This window comes from Acomys minous (genome assembly GCF_964271855.1).
Source record: "Acomys minous genome assembly, chromosome: 12".
NCBI lineage: Eukaryota > Metazoa > Chordata > Mammalia > Rodentia > Muridae > Acomys > Acomys minous.
This window is the reverse complement of record NC_140493.1, coordinates 93,189,792-93,208,527: the sequence shown is the minus strand read 5'-3', so window position 1 is coordinate 93,208,527 and position 18,736 is coordinate 93,189,792. Positions and strand designations below refer to the sequence as shown.

General features: G+C 45.6%; 1 protein-coding gene across 4 annotated transcripts in view; it reads left to right on the top strand.

Moving 5' to 3' along the window:
* The first annotated feature begins 12,681 nt into the window (after positions 1-12,681).
* The window catches only part of STAT3 (signal transducer and activator of transcription 3), a 57,872-nt gene continuing 51,817 nt past the window's right edge, over positions 12,682-18,736 (top strand). For 3 of the 4 annotated variants that reach the window (XM_084748784.1, XM_084748782.1, XM_084748783.1), the window contains exon 1: positions 12,682-12,933. The gene's annotated coding sequence lies outside the window, so the exon portion shown is untranslated. The remainder of the gene's footprint in view (positions 12,934-18,736) is intronic. The other variant, XM_084748781.1, reaches the window with a different exon arrangement.

Genomic DNA, 18,736 nt, shown 5'->3' with positions numbered 1-18,736 from the left:
TCTTAGTCTTTTTTTTTTTTTAAGTTTTGCTTCCTTAAAAAAAAAAAAGATTTATTTATTTATTATTATGTATACAGTGCTCTGCCTGCATGCACACTTGCACTCCAGAAGAGGATGTCTCATCACATTATAAACACTTGTGAGCCACCATATGGTTGCTGGGAATTGAACTCAGGACCTCTGGAATAGCAGTCAGTGCTCTTAACCTCTGAGCCATCTCTCCAGCCCAGTTTTTCTTCCAAGACAGGGTTTCTCTGTGTAGCCTTGGCTGTCCTGGAACCCACTTTGTAGACCAGGCTAGCTTCAAACTCAAATCTGCCTGCAGAGCATGGCACAGTGAAGCATGCCTATAATTCCAGCACCAGAGGAAGCAGAGGCAGGTGAATCTCTGTGAGTTCAAGGCTAACCTGGTGTACAAAATGAGGCCAAGACAGTGAAGGCTGTTATACAGAGAAAGTTTGTCTAAAAAAAAAAAAAGAAAGAAAGAAAAGAATAAAAGAAAAGCAGAGATCTGCCTCCCACAGCCTGGCTCTTTCTTTTGGTTTTTTGAGACAGAGTTTCTCTGTGTAGCCTTGTCTGTCCTGGTGTTCACTCTGTAGACCAGACCCACCTTGAACTCACAGTGATCTGCCTGCCTTTGTCTCCCAAGTGCTGGGATTACAGACCTGTGCCAACACTGCCCAGATGAGAACCGTTCTTAAGGGAAAAAAAAAAATTAAGCTACAAGGGATATAGCTCAGTGGTATGTTTTGTATGTTTTGTCTTGATTGAGTAAGGAAAGCCATGCATTCAATGCCAGTATGGTGAAACCAACACACACACACACACACACACACACACACACACACACACACACACACACACGCTCAGGAGGAGAGAGTATCATATGTACTCCCAGCACTTGGAAAGTAGAGGCGGGAAATTAAGAGTTCAAGGTCATTCTTGGCTACATAGTGAATTCGAGGCTAACCCGAGCTACCTGAAACCACAACTCAACCCAGTATTGCAGAGGAAGAGGCCGATGGATCTCTGTGAGTTGGAGATCACTCTGGTGTACACAGAGAGTTCCAGGACCGCTGGGGCAACATGGAGAAACCCTGTCTCAACAAAAGAAAACAAAAACAAACCCCACCTCCACCCCCTACCTGCCCACCTCAGCCCCACCCTCTTCCCTCCTACTCCATCCCCAATTTTTTTTTTTTTTTTAATTTTTGGTTTTTCGAGACAGGGTCTCTCTGTGTTAGCCTTGGCTGTCCTGGACTTGCTTTCTAGACCAGGCTGGCCTCGAACTCACTGCAATCTGCCTGCCTCCCGAGTGCTGGAATTAAAGGTATTGGCCACCAAGCCTGGCTTCCCATTCCTACTCTTATACTCCTACCCGACCCCCTACCCTCTCACCCCACCCCCACCCCCTACCCTCTCACCCCACACCCACCCCCTACCCTCTCACCCCACACCCACCCCCTACCCTCTCACCCTACACCCACCCCCTACCCTCCTACCCCACACCCACCCCCTACCCTCTCACCCCACACCCACAGGGACAAGGGAATGAAAGATGAGGACTCAGCTCAGTGATAGAGCATGTGTTTACAAGGCACTACATCAACCCCCCAGCACTAAAGAAGAAGAAGAGGAGGCGGAAGAAAGAATGAAGAAGAGTTGTTTGCCAGAGAAAGAGGGGGAAGGGAGAGAGAGAGAGAGAGAGAGAGAGAGAGAGAGAGAGAGAGAGTGATATCAAGAGAAAGGGAGAGGAAGGTATGCAGAAAAGGTAAGTGCTCTCTCTAACCGATGTTGTGGCTCTTCGCTAAGAGCCAGAGTATAAAAATGACAACAAGCTCCCCGTCCTTGACTCGAAAGGGTTGGTTGTAATAAGTGGGAGAGGCAGAGGCAGCTCTAAAATCCAGTAAGAGCCTCGACAACAACGGCACACTAAGGGCGACGGCGACCATGCTCCACACTCCCTCGGAGAGACCATGGAAAACCTAAAGGAGGGAGGATCTTCTTGAAGTTGCTCCTGTAAACACACAGCATCTCTGGAGTGCGGAAGTAGCACATTGCCTGGCCTTCAGGTCACGGTGCCTAAAAACGTCTAAAACACCATTGCATTGGCTTTTGTTTTGTTTTGTTTTTTGGCTTTTTTGTTTGTTTGTTTAAAGATACAACCATTGGCTGCTTAAGTCTGCCGGCCATTTTGACACTGTGCAGGCAAATCACGTAGTGAACTTACACGAACCAAGCGGCTCAGACTTCACCAGAATTTTAACAGTCTTTGGGGACCGCTAGAGTGCGTGTAATCCATCACTGACTGAGCAGTTGTTATGGGACACTTGACTGTAAGAGAAAGGACATTGGCTAGTTTAAAGGGAAAAGGGATAGTTCGTGTTGGGCAGCAGCCAAGATAGCATCCTTGAGCACAGACTGGGATGAGCAGAAACAGGGAATCTCCAGGGATTCTTACAGACGTGGGTGATGGACAGGCTCCCCGATGACACTGACTGAACTCAGCTCTAAGGGCTCCCAGGCCCTGTGTCTGTTGCAAATCCCAATCTCCTGGTGGAGAGAATCTGGTTAAATCAGTTAATACTAATGTTCACCCTGGATTTAATAATCTATAGCCAGGAGGATAGGGTCTCTCTGTGTGTGTGTACATGTTCCTGTGTTCAGGTACACATATGTGCTCATGTGCTTGGATGTATAGGCCAGAAGGAAGTCTCCGGTGTGATCGCTGAGGAATGCTGGCAACCCTGTTTTGTTTTTCTTTTCTTTTAAAAATGAATATAAGCCGGGTAGTGGTGGCGCACGCCTTTAGTCCCAGCACTTGGGAGGCAGAGGCAGGTGGATCTCTGAGTACAAGGCCAGCCTGGTCTGCAGAATAAGTTCCAGGACTGCCAAAGCTACACAGAGAGACCCTGTCTTAAAAACAAAATTAAAAATAGAAGTGAATATAAATATATATTATATGTTAACATATAATATATGCATATGTGCATGTGGTGTACATGCTACCAAGACACAAATACAACAAGTGTCCATATATGTTGATTACATGAAAGTGGTGAGATGAGGCAGGATGGTTCTCTTAGGCAAAACAAACAGTGGGCAAAAGGGTAACAGAGAGACAGGAAGTTAGTATCAAAGACATCTTTATTTGCGCAGATCAATCTGGCCTTAACTTACAGAGATGTGGCTGTCTCTGGCTCCCAAGAATACCACCATGCATTTATTCACTTATTTATTTAATTTGAGACAGGATTTCATGTAGCCAAGGCTGGTTTCAACCTCACTATGTAGCTGAGAATGATCAATAAATGCCCCCCCCCTTTCCCCAGCCCAAGTGCTGGGATTACAGGCATATGACACCATACCTAGCTGAGATTTTTGTTTTGCAGAAGAGGGACACTTTACAGAAATGCAACACACCCAGGGAAGAAAGACATTTCTCTATATTGAACGAAACTCAGCATAAGAGACACCGGTAAAAGCCATCCTTGAAAGTAGCTATATTAGAGGAGTTAGCCAAAGGATGGTGTTAAGAAAAACAAAAAAAGGGCGCCAGGCGGTGGTCATGCACGCCTTTAAATCCCAGCACTTGGGAGGCAGAGGCAGGTGGATCGCTGTGAGTTCGAGGCTAGCCTGGTCTACAATGTGAATTTGAGACAGCCAAGCTACACACAGAAATCCTGTCTTGAAAAACCAAAAACCAAACCAAAACAAAACAAAACAAAAACCACCACCAACAAAAAGACATCAACTGATAATGAGGTTCCTGGTGCCTGCAAGGGTCCTGTCCTATGGATAAGAGAGGACAAAAACCACTTTGGAACAAGTGTAGTAAGGATATTGGGGTAACGATGGAAGGAAGGCAACGAGGAAATATCAGGGTCAAGATAGAAAAAAGAAAGCATCTTCAGAGACAGAAGAGAAGGAAGGAGAGGACGTCAGGAGAGAGGAGAGGGGAGGACTGAGATTAGTAGCTCATGGCTACTCATTCTTTTTTGGAGGGAACGAAAGAGGAGGACAGGGTCTTACCATGTAGTCCTGGCTGGCCTGGAACCCTATGTGCAGACCAGGTTGGCCTCAAACTCACAGTGACCTGTGCCGGGATATAGGCAAGTGCCACTATGCGCATTCATACATTAAAATATTTCTTTCTTAACTTTTTTTTCAAGACAGGGTTTCTCTGTATAGCTCTGGCTGTCCTGGAACTAGCTCTGTAGACCAGGCTGGCCTCGAACTCACAGAGATCCTTCTGCCTCTGCCTCTGAAGTGCTGGGATTAAAACTGTACCAGCACCACCTGGCTTTCTTTCTTTCTTTCTTTCTTTCTTTCTTTCTTTCTTTCTTTCTTTCTTTCTTTCTCATGTATATAGCATTCTGCCTGTATGTACACCTCCACACCAGAAGAGGGCATCAGATCTCATTAGAGATGGTTGTGAGCCACCATGTGGTTGCTGGGAATTGAACTCAGGACCTCTGGAAGAGCAGACAGTGCTCTGAGCCATCTCTCCAGCCCACCACCCGGCTTTATCAATTTTTAATTCTGTACATGTTTGTGTCTGTGTGTGAATATGTGCACATGTTTGCAGGTCCCCACAGAGGCCAGAAGAAGGTGTCAAGATTTCTTGGAGCTGGAGTTACGGACAGTTATGCTATACCTGACCTGGGTGCTAGGAACCCAACTTGGGTGCTCCGCAAGAGCAGTATGGTGCTCTTTTAACCACTGAACCTTTTTTTTGGACAGGATCTTATGTAGTCTATGCTAGCCTTGAACTCACCAAGTGGCCAAGGATGACCTTGAACTCCAGATCCTCCTGACTCTGCCTCTTAAATGCTGGGCTTAAAGGCGTGTGCCAGCACGCCCCATGTTATACGGTTCTGAGGACCAAACCCCAGTCTTCACCCATGCTAGGCAAGCATTTTACCAGCAGAGCTACATCCCTAGCCCCGGTCCACTAGTTATCAAGCACAAAATGTACGATGTGCATCCTGCTAGGCACTAGGGAGACAAAGGAAGAGACATCCATTTTCCTGGAACTGCCAGTGCGATGAGGACACAGATCAAACTGGGCAGGTAAATACGACTTGTGGTGAGCTCACAGGAAGCAGGGCAGAGAGAAGGAGAGGAAGAGGTGGGAAACAACAGTAGACAGAGGTGGTTAGATCAAGCCCGTCTGAGTAAGACAGAAAGTGTGAGCAGGGACTAGCTGTGCCAAAGCCAAGGAAGGGACAGCAGCAGCAGCAGCAGCAGTGGGAAAGGCCCAGAGCTGGGGAACTGGGAAACAGTCTGGCTGGGATCCAATGGGCAGCAGGGAGCGTGGTAGTGGGCGGGGCTTTGGAGGGTAAGATAAAGAACGCTTTCTATCCTAGAGCCCTACAGGAAGTCACTGCAGGAACAGAATGACACGGTATGAATAATGTTTTAAGCAATATAGGGTAGAAACCTTGGCCTTGGTACTGAATGGAGAGGCCCGTTCTCTAGACAGGGGGGAAGAGAGATAGTCCAATGTTGATGCCTGAGAAGTGTTTTTGCAGGAGAGCCTAAGATGCTCCAAGTAAATAGACTTGTTGATGCCTGTGATGCTGATGTCTATGCCTGAGGCCCATGAGAATCCCAGCACCCACACAGTTGCTTCTTGTACTGTTTCATCACTACAGCAACTTACCACCCGCTTAACATTTTCAAGGCACTTCTCCAAATCTTGTCTTTGCCGTGCCTTCTTCTTATGCAGGGATCAAGAAGACCTCCAGGGAACGGAGAGTAAATAAAACGTTTCTAGGGCTAGAGAGATGACTCAGAGGTTAAGAGCACTGTCTGTTCTTCCAGAAGTCCCGAGTTCAATTCCCAGCAACCACATGGTGGCTCACAACCGGCTATACTAGGATCTGGTGCCCTCTTCTGGCGGACAGGCACATGTGCAGGCAAATATTGTATACATAATAAATAAATCTTTAAAAAAAAAGTTAAAAAAATGTTTCTGGAACCTTAGGAAGTTGCACCACTGTCAATTCTTTTTTTTTTCCAGTCTCAATTCTTGAGCTATCCTATAGTTCCTGAATCTTTCAGGTAACAAATGAAAAACTAACCTGGTTACCTATAGCTGTGTGATGAGCCATCACTAAATTTATTGTTGTTGTTATTATTATTATTATTATTATTATTATTATTATTATTATTATTATTATTATTATTATTTTCATTTTTAATGGATTAGAGAGATGGATTATGGGTTAAAAACACTGGCTATTCTCCCAAAAATCCTGAGTTTGGCTTCCAGGTACACACATACAAATAAGGTTTTAGGGGGTGGGGTTTCAGACAGGGTTTTCTCTGTGTAGCCTTGGCTGTCCTGGATCTTTCTCTGTAGACCAGGCTGGCCTTGAGCTCAGAGATCAACCTGCCTCTGCCTCCTGAGTTCTAGGATTAAAGGCATGTACCACCACTACCTGACTCATACAAACATTTAAAAAAAGATTTTATTTATTTTTACTTCATGTATATGAGTGTATGAGTGTTTTGCCTGCACCTGTGTCTGTGCACCAAGTGCATGCATCCACCTATGGGAGGCTAGAAGGACATTTGATCTTCTGGAACCAGAGTTACAGCCGCCATGTGGGTGCTAGGGTCTGAACCCAGCTTCTCTCCATAAAACAGTAAGTGATTTCTTGTTGTTGTTCTTGGGGAGAGGGTTTCACTTTGTAGCTCTGGCTGGTCTGAAATGCGCTGTGTAAATCAGGCTGGCCTTGAACTCACAGAGACCCATCTGCCTCTGCCTCAATGCTGGGGTTAATGTGTGTGTCACTCCTCTGGACCCTCACTGTGTGCTCTTCACTGCTCATCCGTCGCTCCAGCCCGACATTCAGTCATTCAGAGCAATGGCAGTTTATTTTGCTCACGGATTTGCTATCTGGCTAGGTCTTATTAATTGGCCACTTCTGTTCTCTGTGGCTTTAGGATGGCATGAAAACTGGGACCTGGACTCACCGGAGGGTGGCTGACTCGCCAGGTCAGCTTGCTTTCTGAGCTTTAGCTGGGTTGTTAGTCAGAACACCTTCTCATCGCCTCCTCAGGGAGCTTGGGCTTCCACACAACATGGTGGCTGGTTTCTAAGCACCCTTGTTCACCATGTTCAAGCCAAGTCAGGTGGAAGCTGACATTTCTGCTTCACTGTGCTTGTGAGACGTGAATCGTTCTGCCGGGTGTGGGGGTATATACCTGTAATCACGACACACAGGCGGTGGGGGGGCAGGAGGACCAGGAACGTGAGGTTATACCAAGTTCAAGGCTGGCCTGGGCTACAGGAGACCCTGTCTCATGCAACCAGGAAAAAATAAAGCAAGTCCTTCAGAGAGTGGATTACACTAGTTATGTAGACTGCTTATAGATGGGGGACTGTAGGGGTTTTCAGATGTGTAGGCTCATTGGATGTAGGTTTTATTTCTGTGTTTTGAAATAAAGTGTCATGTAGCCCAGGCTGGCCTTGAGCTTACTATATACTACTACTATTACCCTTTTGCCCTACCTCTGCTTTCTGAGTGCTGATTACAGAGTTCTGGACTACAGGTGTGCAATATTACACACACACACACACACACACACACACACACACACACACGCCTTTTTGTTGTGACACATCTCAAGAGGCACACTAGAAAAGTCTTTAAAAAATGAATTATTTATTATACAGTGTTCTGCCTGCATGTAACACCTGCAGTCTTAAAAAAAAAATAAAAAAAGAATTATTTATTATACAGTGTCTGCCTGCATGTAACACCTGCAGGCCAGAAGAGGGCATCAGATCTCATTATGATGGTTGTGAGCCAACCATGTGGTTGCTGGGAATTGAACTTTGGAAAATCAGCCAGTGTTCTTAACCTCTGGGCTATCTCTCCAGCCCCTAAAACGGTCTTTTACTTCCTAAATCTGTAAAACAATAACTATAGGCCTGCAATCCTACTGCCTGAAAGGTGGAGGTAGGAGAATCAGGAATTTTAAGACCCAGCCTTGCCGGGCGTGGTGGCGCGCGCCTTTAATCCCAGCACTCGGGAGGCAGAGGCGGGCGGATCACTGTGAGTTCGAGGCCAGCCTGGTCTACAAAGTGAGTCCAGGACAGCAAAAGCTACACAGAGAAACCCTGTCTTGAAAAACAAAAACAAAAACAAAACAAAACAAAACAAAAGACCCAGCCTCAGCTACAAAGTAAGTTTGAAGCAAGTTTGGGCTAAAGGAGACACTGTTTCAGGAGGCAGGAGGGGGGTGGGGTGGGGGGTGGGGGGGGGTGTGGGGGGTGGGGGGGTGGGAACCTAGGCATTGTAACTCATACTTGCAATCCAAGAATATGGGAGGCAGAGGCAAGAGGATCATTGTAAGTTTGAGCTAGCCTGGTCTATGCAGCTTATTTTAGGCTAGCCAGAGCTACAAGGAAGACCTTGCCTCAGCCCCTATGCCCAAGACAAGAATTATAATATCTGTATCACTGAGTCAGATACCTAGGATAGTTAGTAGAACATTGAAATTAATACATTTTAATCATTAATTTTATTTACTAGGAAAGAGGCCAACAAATGGATACATTACACCTCAAGAAGATGAACGTTAATTTAGATGGGGAAAGGGCTTGCCAAGGCAGTAGAACAGAATATATTAACTATGCCGAAAATATCTAGGAAAACCAAGAGAAGGTGATTCTTAGAAGAATCATAGTTTTCTCATGGGGCGTGGGAGAGTATATTCTAGGTGGAAGAAAGTATAGCCACAAAGATACAAAGTTAAAGGGGAGCTGACACATTTAAGAGCAAGGAGATAGGCCCAGAGTGGTGGCGCACACCTTTATTCCCAGCACTTGGGAGGTGGAGGTAGGCGGATCTCTATGAGTTCGAGGCCAGCTTAGTCTACAAAGCAAGTCCAGGATAACCAAGGGTACACAGAGAAACCTTGTCTCAAAAAACAAAAACAAAAAAAACAAAAACAAAAAAAAAATCCTGCTATAAAGAGGATCACTTGTGCTCTCTCTCCATAGCCCTCTCTAGGTAAATACAACAGTTTCCACACTGCAGTGGATCTCCTGGGCAGTGGGAGGACTTATGTCCAACATTAATGACCCTCCTAGAGGCATTCCCTTCCCACTTTCAAAATAGGCATCGGCTGGGGAAGTGGCTCATGGTTGAACCCGTACTTTAGCATATACAGAGTCCTGGGTTCTATTCTAAACATGGATCTGAGGTGGTACCTGAGGTCCCAATCTGAAGGCTGGGAAGCCATTATAGGAGATGTGAGTAAAAGCTTGGGCTGGGTGTGCTGGTACACACCTTTAATCCCAATACTTGGGAGGCAGAGGCAGGTGGATTTCTGTGAGTTGGAGGCCAGCCTGGTCTACAAAGAGAGTCCAGGACAGCCAGGGGCTCTGTGTGACGGAGAAACCCTGTTTTGAAACACAGCAAAACAAAACAAACAAATAAACAAACAAAAAACAATAAGAGAAATCAAAACAAAAGTTTGGGCTGTCTCTTTCCTGGGGCCCAGAATTTATAGTTTCTGTTAATATTGAAGAAGGACCCGTGACCCAGGAAAGGTTGATAGTTATTGATTTTTCTTGCCAGAAATGAATAACAATATCTATCTTTAGTGAAGAGGAGTGATGGGGGGGGAGGGGCGGCGGCAGAGAGATGACTCAGTGGTTAAGAGCACTGGCTGCGCTTCCAGAGGACCCAGGTTCAGTTCTCAGCATCTGCATGGCAGCCCACAACTGTTTCTAACTCCAGTTCCAGGGGAATCTGACACCCTTACACAGACATACATGCAGGTAAAAGACCAATGCACATAAAAATAAATAATTTTTTTTTTTTTTTGGTTTTTTTGAGACAGGGTTTCTCTGTGTATCCCTGGCTGTCCTGGACTCACTTTGTAGACCAGGCTGGCCTCGAACTCACAGTGATCCGCCTGCCTCTGCCTCCCGAGTGCTGGGATTAAAGGCGTGCGCCACCACGCCCGGCCTAAAAATAAATAAATTTTAAAAAGAAAAGAAAAGAAAGAAAAGGAGTGGTGGAAGAAAGAGAAGATTTTTATTTAAAAATTTCAATCTAGGGGGCTGGGGAGATGGCTCAGCAGTTAAGAGCACCATCTGTTCTTCCAAAGGTCCTGAGTTCAATTAATTCCCAGCAACCACATGGTGGCTCACAACCATCTATAATGAGATCTGGTGCCCTCTTCTGGCCTTCAGCACAGTATATGTAATAAATAAAGAAATCTTTTAAAAAATGTAATTTTTTTTCCAATTTATCCAGGCAGTTGTGGCATACGACTTTAACCCCAGCACTTAGTTGTCAGAGGCAGGTGGATATCTGTGAGTTTGAGGCCAGCCTGGCCTATAGGGAGAGTTCCAGGACAGCTAGGGCTACACAGAGAAACCCTGTCTTGAGAAACAAACAAACAAAACAAAAACAATTTTTTTTCCCCAACTAGCTGGGGGTGTGGTAGGAATGTCTTCAATCTCAGTGCACTCAGGAGATAGAGGCTGGAAAATCTGAGGTCCTGTCTGAAGAAGCCATGAGAGTAATAATAAAAGAAAACAAAAACTTTGTTTCCGGAACTGTATGGATGTGTAGTAGCTGTGTTTAAAAATATGTCATTGGGCTGTCTGTATGGTGACATAACAGGCCCATTTAGATTTTTGTTTGTGTGTTTTTGTTTTTTGTTTTTCAAGACAGGGTTTTTCTTTCTCTCTTTTCCCCCAAGATTTATTTATTACGTACACAGGGTTCTGCCTGCATGTACACCTGCATGCCAGAAGGGGGCACCAGATCTCATTATAGATGGTTGTGAGCCACCATGTCGTTGCTGGGAATTGAACTCAGGAAGAGCAGCCAGTGCTCTTAAGGTCTGAGCCATCTCTCCAGTGCCAAGACAGGGTTTCTCTATATAGCCTTGGCTGTTGGCTGATCTGGACTCACAGCGATCCACCTGACTCTGTCTCCTTGAGTACTGGGATCACAGGTATGTGCCACAACCACCAGCCTCCCTTTTAGATTTTACCTTTTCCCCTCTGTGTTAAACACAAGCAACACAAACTCTTGATATACTTGTAAGTCTGCACCATCAATATACCATCAGATCACTACAGTACACAAAGGTCATCCTCTATTATATAAAATCTGCACACCCAACAGTCAAGATGGAAAGAGGTTGGATAATTTCAAGAGCTTCAAGACCTCAGAAAAGGCTAAATGAATATTATCTCTAACAGGTGCCACCCTAATCTTAAAACGGTGGTGAAAGACTGCCCCAGAACTAGTTCTTTCATCTGGACAATTAAGCGTAATGGTAGAAGACTAATTAAAGATAACAATGAATCCTAAAACCATCAGGAGGAGAAATTTTATGAGGAGTCTTTTGTGTGTGTTAGTTTCAGTTTTTAAAATCAGTACCTAATTAAAAACAAAACAAAAGCATTTATATGGATGTTTGTTCACCATATTTGTGTTCCTAGTGCTGGCAGAGGCCTGAGGAGGGTCTCCAGATCTCCTGGGACTGGAGTTACAGGTGGCTGAGAGCCATCATGTGGGTGCTGGGATTTGCATCTAAATTCTCCACCAGGACCAGCCAGTCTCTTTCACTGCTGAGGCATTTCTCCAGCCCCTAAAATAAATATTTTTTATTGGAAACAACTAGTCAAAATTCTGTTACAGAACTTTGTTTTGTTTTTCCAGACAGGGTTTCTCTCTGTAGTCTTGGTGTCCTAGACTTGCTTTGTAGACCAGGCTGGCCTCGAACTCACAGAGATCCGCCTGCCTCTGTTTCTCTGAGTGCTAGGATTACTGGACCAGGCTCTCTGTTACAGAATTTTAAGATCCAATATAACAAAGTTTAATGAAAGAAAGAAGGAAGGAAAGAAAGAGAGAGAGAGAGAGAGAGAGAGAGAGAGAGAGAGAGAGAGAGAGAAAGAAAGAAAGAAAAGAAAGGGCAAATACTATGTATTGGTGTCAGGTGTAGGATCTTTGCATTTCTGTGAGCTGACCAATTAGCCTTGCTGTTGACTTTCAAGGTTGAAACGATAGTTATAGCACTGGGTTATGGCCACTATTCTCCCCCACGCAATCTAGTAATTACTTTATTTCCACGTCATATTTCCGGGTGTATGTCCAGACTCACGCAGAAACTGAAGTTCAGAGCACCCGGACTCGCCCATGCTCTTTTTGATGTCCCCAGAAACCCAAATGTACAAGTGGGGTGATACCTGGAGACCGCCTAACTGCCTGATTCCCACGTGGTAAGGAGGCTCACAATCTCGCCCCCCACGTGGTGCCAAGGGCCGGGAAGGAGGAGAGCGGGCAGAAGCGAGCCGTATCAGGGCATTTAAAGTGTCTTGACGTCACGCACTGCCAGGAACTCAGCTGAGTTTTCAGCAGGACATTCTGCTAATGTGTCCTCCCTCCCCCTGGGCTTTTTGTGAGCTAGGCCTCTGCTCTTCCCTTGATCGCGGAGGGAGAAACAAGAAGCTCTCGGAACAGCCAGCAAAGGGAGGCGTGCCCAGAACTTCTCGACCCCACCTTCTCTCGTAGAGGCGTTCCTCATTGGCCAGTAGGCGGGGCTTCGGAAGCACAGCGCTCGCCCAGAGGCCTCAGGGTGGCCTAGCCAGCTGGCCATTCTTTAATTATGCATGGAGGCGTGTCTTGGCCAGTGGCAGCTGGGTGGGGATTGGCTGGAGGGGCTGTAATTCAGCGGTTTCCGGAGCTGCAGTGTAGACCGGGAGGGGGAGCTTGGGGTTCCGACGTCGCGGCGGAGGGAACGAGCCTTAACCGGGTCGCTGAGGCACAACCCCGCTCGGTGTCGCCTGACCGAGTCGACTAGGAGAAGCCAGGCGGCCCTTGGGAACCCCAGCTGCTCGCATCTGGAGCCAGCGCAGCCCGGCCAGTCGGGCCTCAGCCCGGGAGACAGGTGAAGGGGGTGCAGGGTGGGGCCACCTCCCCGACGGCACGCTGTCCGTAGGACCCCGTGGGGGCGTCGCGCGGATGCAGCTTTAGGGGTGCTTAGTGGCGTGAATGAACATTTAAGTGGGACGAGAGGGTAGGAGGAGACTCAGAGGGTCGCGCGGGAGAGACAGCTGTCCGGATGACAGGAGCCGGCCTGGGAAGGGAAGGGGCGCTGGAAGTTTCCAGGGGGAGATGCGGACGGGGAGTGATGAGTCCTGGGGTCGGACCGTGGGGGAGGGTGACAGAAGTGAACTACGGTGGCTCTCCAGTGACTGCTCCGGAAGGCCAGGGACACTCGGGCCACCAGAGCCACTGTCACACCAGTAGAGATCATTGAGGTTGGTGATTTGGAAAGAGCCATCTTCCCGCCCCCGTGCGGGGCCTGGCGGCTCCGTGCTAAGCCACTTTCCTTGTCTTGCCTTGCTTTGCCCCTTCAGCAGCCCACTTGTACCTTAGGAAGTGGGAACTGTTGTGCCTCCCACCCCGCCCCCAGCCTCTTGGGCTGGCTACTTGTGGGTAAGATTTTTTTTTTTTCATAAGAATCAGATTTCCTATAGGAAATTGACAAACTTGTGTTCTTTCTAAATTCTCTCCCATCTCTTTCTATACTTCCCCTCATCTTGTTAAGGAAAAAAAAAAATTTTTTTTTTTTTTTTTTAAAATTCAAAGTAAATCTCTGGTCAAACCAGCTCTAAAGAGCAACAAACCTCTTTCCTCTTTTGACGTTGTTCTCTCATAAACACCTGGTAAACTCGACTAGACGATAAATAATTGAGCCATTGCGTTTACTGGATTGTGGTGTTGCTTAATTGCATAGGACCGAGTGAGCCAATCAAGAGTGGGAGTTTTCTGTCTCAGAGCCAAGCTCTTGGGTAAATGCAGAAGCTAGGGAAACAAAGACTGGCTGGCCTTGACTGAGTTGTGTGCGTAAACTTTACCTGCTGGGGGTGTGTGGCTGTAAGTAAGTTACCAAAATCCAGACTGTCACGCAAGTCACTCTCTTGATTACCCAGTCCACTTCCCTCTGTTGTATCAATTGACCTGTGTATTCATACACAGTGCTTATTCATTTTTCTTATTCAAAATGTGTACAGTTTATACCTGCTGTTTGCCATATTAAAGGGCTTATTTATTCTGTGTGTGCATTGTAAATGTTGGGCTGGCAGTACAGGTAAAGCATTGATTTGAATATATCAAAGCAATAAATCCTTTTATATGTGGAATTAGACTGTTAGGTCTTGAGATAGCCTTTTTAAAATATTAAATAATGTTTATGTTCCTTGAGGAAACATGTTTGTCTCATTATTGTATGTGCCAGACCAGAACACTAGCAGACCCTTCCTCCCCCCCCCCTTTTTTTTTTTTACAGATTTTATTTATCTTTATGTGTATGGATGTTTTGCCTGTATATATATCTGTGTGCCATGTGTGGTGTGTCCAGTGTTCGAGGAGGCCAGAAGACGATGTCAGATCCTCTGGAACTAGTTCCTGGTTGGCTGTGAACCACCAAGTGGGTCCTGCTAATTGGATGGCTCTTTTGGAAGAGCCATTGGGAAGAAAATCGGGGATGATAATAATAATGAAAAAGTTGGCCTGTTTGTTCTTAGTCTGTTAGCACACTCACCACAAAGAACCATTAGCGGACTCATGAATCTTTTATGTTCATGTGTAGTTCACTGCGGACGAATAACCACTTAGAAATAATTCACAGTCATGAGGCCCTTCAAAGGGCCTGTGAGGTAGGTTGTTCACAGAATGTCAACCTCATTTTGGAGATAAGGAAATTGAGGCCAAAAGGACAAGACACTTGCCTAAGGCATAGTGTGTCACAGTGGTGAAACTTGTGCCTTTTCTGTATTTCTTGGTCCACGCTTAAGTATTCCGTTTCAGTGTCGAGTGAGCGTAGCCCCTGATGAGAAATGTCAGTGACATTCTGGATAGTGAACACTAGCAGCAGGCTGAAAGACTCAGGGAGAGAAATGCTTAATGACTGCTTGCTAACTTACTGTCCTGTGTCTCTTTTTAGACTCACTTACTTTTATTTTATTTGCATTAGTGTTTTGCCTGTGTGCATGTCTGAGTGTGAGGGTGCTAGGTACCCTGGAACTGGAGTTGTAGACAGTTGTGAGCTGCCATGTGGGTGCTGGGAGTTGAACCTGGGTCCTCTGGAAGAGCAGGCAGTGCTCTTAACTACTGAGCCAACTCACCAGCCCCTCTTTTATTTATTGATTTATTTTTAAAGTTTATTTATTTCTGTTCTGTGTCTTGAGAAGTACTTTTTTTCTTTTCTTTCTTTCTTCCTTTTCTTTTCTTTTTTCTTTTTGGTTTTTCAAGACAGGGTTTCTCTGTGTAATAGCCCTGTATATCCTGGAACTGACTTTGTAGGCCAGGCTGGCCTCGAACTCACAGAGGTCCTCCTGCCTCTGCCTCCTGAGTGCTGGGATTAAAGGCCTGCCACACCATGCCCAGTTGAGAAGTAAATTTTTTTCTTGTTAGCATAATTTACTGTCAAACTTAAGCTATTTATGGATGGAGACTAATCGTTAAATTTTAGGTATAGGGTAGCTGGGACTTCGATGACATTTAAGCCAGAGAGCATTGTGGTCAGTGGTCATTTCTGTCTGCAGAAAGTTCCGTTTTCTTTTGGCTTTTGTATGTCTTGACGTTCAACTGTGGGACGGGCAGAGCTAGTGAGCACCAATCGAGATGCCCAAGCCCAGTAGCCTTTAGCTGCTGTTTCTGGTGTGCATCTCAGTGAGTACATAATCACTCTTTCTAACTGTGTGAAAACTGCTAGGGAGACTGAGAGACCTTGTTTGTAGACTTTGCAGTCTATTGGGGCAGCTTGAAAAATGCTTTATCCGGGGCTGGAGAGATGGCTCAGTGGTTAAGAGCTCTGACTGCTCTTCCAGAGGTCCTGAGTTCAGTTCCCAGCAACCACATGGTGGCTCACAACCATCTATAATGAGATCTGATGCCCTCTTCTGGCCTACAGGGGTATAAGCAGGCAGAGCAGTGTATACATAATAAATAAATAAATCTTAAAAAAAAAAGAAAAAAGAAAAAAATGCTTTATCCTCTAATACAACAAGTTGTCACTAAAGAGGGCAGGGCGTCACACCTGTGTCTTCTTCCTGCCTCAGTTTCCCTCTCCATCACTATCCTTTTCTCCCTTTCTGGGGGAAGCAACCCACCCTGCTAAGCAAGTGCTTTATTGTGTAACACATTTTTAAAATTATTTATTTTGTATTTAAAAATTTTTTTGTTTTTGTTTTTTTTGTTTTTGTTTTTGATGACAGGGTTGCTTTGTGTAGCCTTGGCTGTCATGGACTTGCTTTGTAGACCAGGCTGGCCTTGAACTCACAGAGATCAGCCTGCCTCTGCCTTCTATATGCTGGGATTACAGGCGTTTGCCACCACCATGCGGCCTATGTAACATATCTTATGTCATTAGTATTTTAAAGCTCTACCCAAACGTTTGGATTAAAAAATAATAATAATAAAGAAAAAAAGAAAGAAAGAAAAGAAAAAAAAACATAGCGAAAATTTTCATCTAAAGAGTACTTGAGGGACAACACTAAATATTGATGGACTCTGGTGTTGTCGGTGTCTCAGTGAAATACGGGAGGATGTCATTGCCTTGCTGTCTTTGGTGGTGAAAAGAATGTCCTGCTTGTTGCTGGGAGCCTCAGCTTACTGTGGCTCAGAGTTGGGATGGCCAGGTTGTATTTGGTGGCAAATTCTTGGAAATAATTTGTTTAAAAGAGTAATATTTGGAAGTGAATTTCTACTATGGTTCTCATTTTTCATGTTAGGTTTGGTATACTTTTATTCAGGTTAGCAAACATACCACAACACACACACACACACACACACACACACACACACACCCCACACACACAAAGCTAGGCAAACGAGCCTGGCTGGTCGCACATGTCTTTAATCCCAGCACTTGGGAAGCAGAGGCTGTTGCATCTCTAAGAATTCAAGGTCAGCCTGGACTACAAAGAGTTCCAGGCCAGCTGAGACCCTGTCTCAGAACAAACAAACAAACACTAACATACCATCATACATGGATCTGCCTAGCCTTTTTTTTTTTTGTTTTGTTTTGTTTTGTTTTTGTTTTTGAGGCAGGGTCTTACTCTCTACCCCAAGCAGGCCTGGAATTCACTAAGGAGCCCAGCCTCGCTTCAAACTCAGCCATTTTCTTGCCTCAGTGCTTAGCCACATGCTACAATCGCAGACATGAGCTTAGTGTTTGTTTGTTTGTTTGTTCTGAGCCAGCGTCTCAGTTGGCCTGGAACTCTTTGTAGACAACAGCAGAGAGTAAGAGCTGGGCAGGATCCAAGGAGAATGAATATTCAAAATCTCACCTTAGTTCTTATGGCACGGAAGAATTGGTGGGGACCAGGGCATGTGCAGTGTGCATTTAGGACAAAAGGGTGGCTTAAGACTAAGGCTACATACAGAGGCAAAGAAATCTGGCATTGGATCCTGGATGGGCTACTTCCTGGTCAGCCCTGGCTGTCCTGGAACTTCTGTAGACCAGGCCAGCCTCGAACTCACAGAGATCTGCCTGTCTGCCTCTGCTGGGATTAAAGGCATGCATCACCACGCCTGGCTGAGCCTCAGTTTTCTTATCTTTTTTTCTTTTTCTTTTTAAAAATGAGAGACAGGGCTGAAAAGATGGCTCAGAGGTTAAGAGCACTGTCTGTTCTTCCAGAGGTCCTGAGTTCAATTCCCAGCAACCACATGGCGGCTCACAACCATCTATAATGTGATCTCATGCCCTCTTCTGGCGTGCAGACGCACATACAGGCAGAGTGTTGTATACAAGGTGAGAGCCAGGCCTGGGGGCACCTGCCTGCAATCCTAGCAGTTAGCGGGCTGAGGCCGGAGGGAACATCTTGAGTTCTGAGTTAGCTTGAGCTACACAGGGAGACCCTGTCTCAAAGTGAAACAAAGCAAGAAATTTCATTAAGACCATGTTAGCGAAGTGTTCACAGCGTGCTGCTCTATAGCTGTGTGTCTAAGTTCTTGGGAAGGGCCCAAGAAAAGAGGTTCATTCTCTTCAGGGCTGAGGGGTTACAGGGAACCCCTGTAGGAATTACAGGACTTCCTGCAGAGCAGTAAAGGTTGCGTTCAAGGTGGAAGGAGCATGGGTGTGCAGAGCTTAAAACAGCGTAGTGTGTTCAGGGGCTATAAGTGGAAGCTCTTAATTTAGGAGAAGGAGACAGGGAGAAAGCCACAGAGCCACATCTTTTGTCCCTTCTCTTCTGTTCATAAGTGACTAGTGACTAGGAATGTCCTCCAAGTAAGTGGTACTCTTTTAACAAAAGTAACATATGCTGCTATAAAAAGCTAAACTTGTTTTCCTGTTAATAGTTGAATGAGTGTCCCTCCGGATACTTTTTTAATTTACCAGTTGATCTTGAGTCTATTTATTGAAAATCATTTAAAGCCGAGCGTGGTGGTGCATCCCTTTAATCCTAGCACTCGGGAGGCAGAGGCAGGTGGATTGCTGTGAGTTCGAGGCCAGCCTGGTCTACAGAGTGAGTCCCGGATAGCTCAGGCTACACAGAGAAACCCTGTCTCAAAAAAAAACAGAAAAGAAAAGAAAAGAATTTAAAGAGCTCAACAAAATAATAGCTTCCCTTCCTGCTAGCTCTGTCTGTGGTAATGAATGACTTTACTAACTATTGACTGGTTTACCTGACCTTTGACCTTTTAATTGCGTCAGTGGAGAAGCTCACATTCTGAGCTTTCCT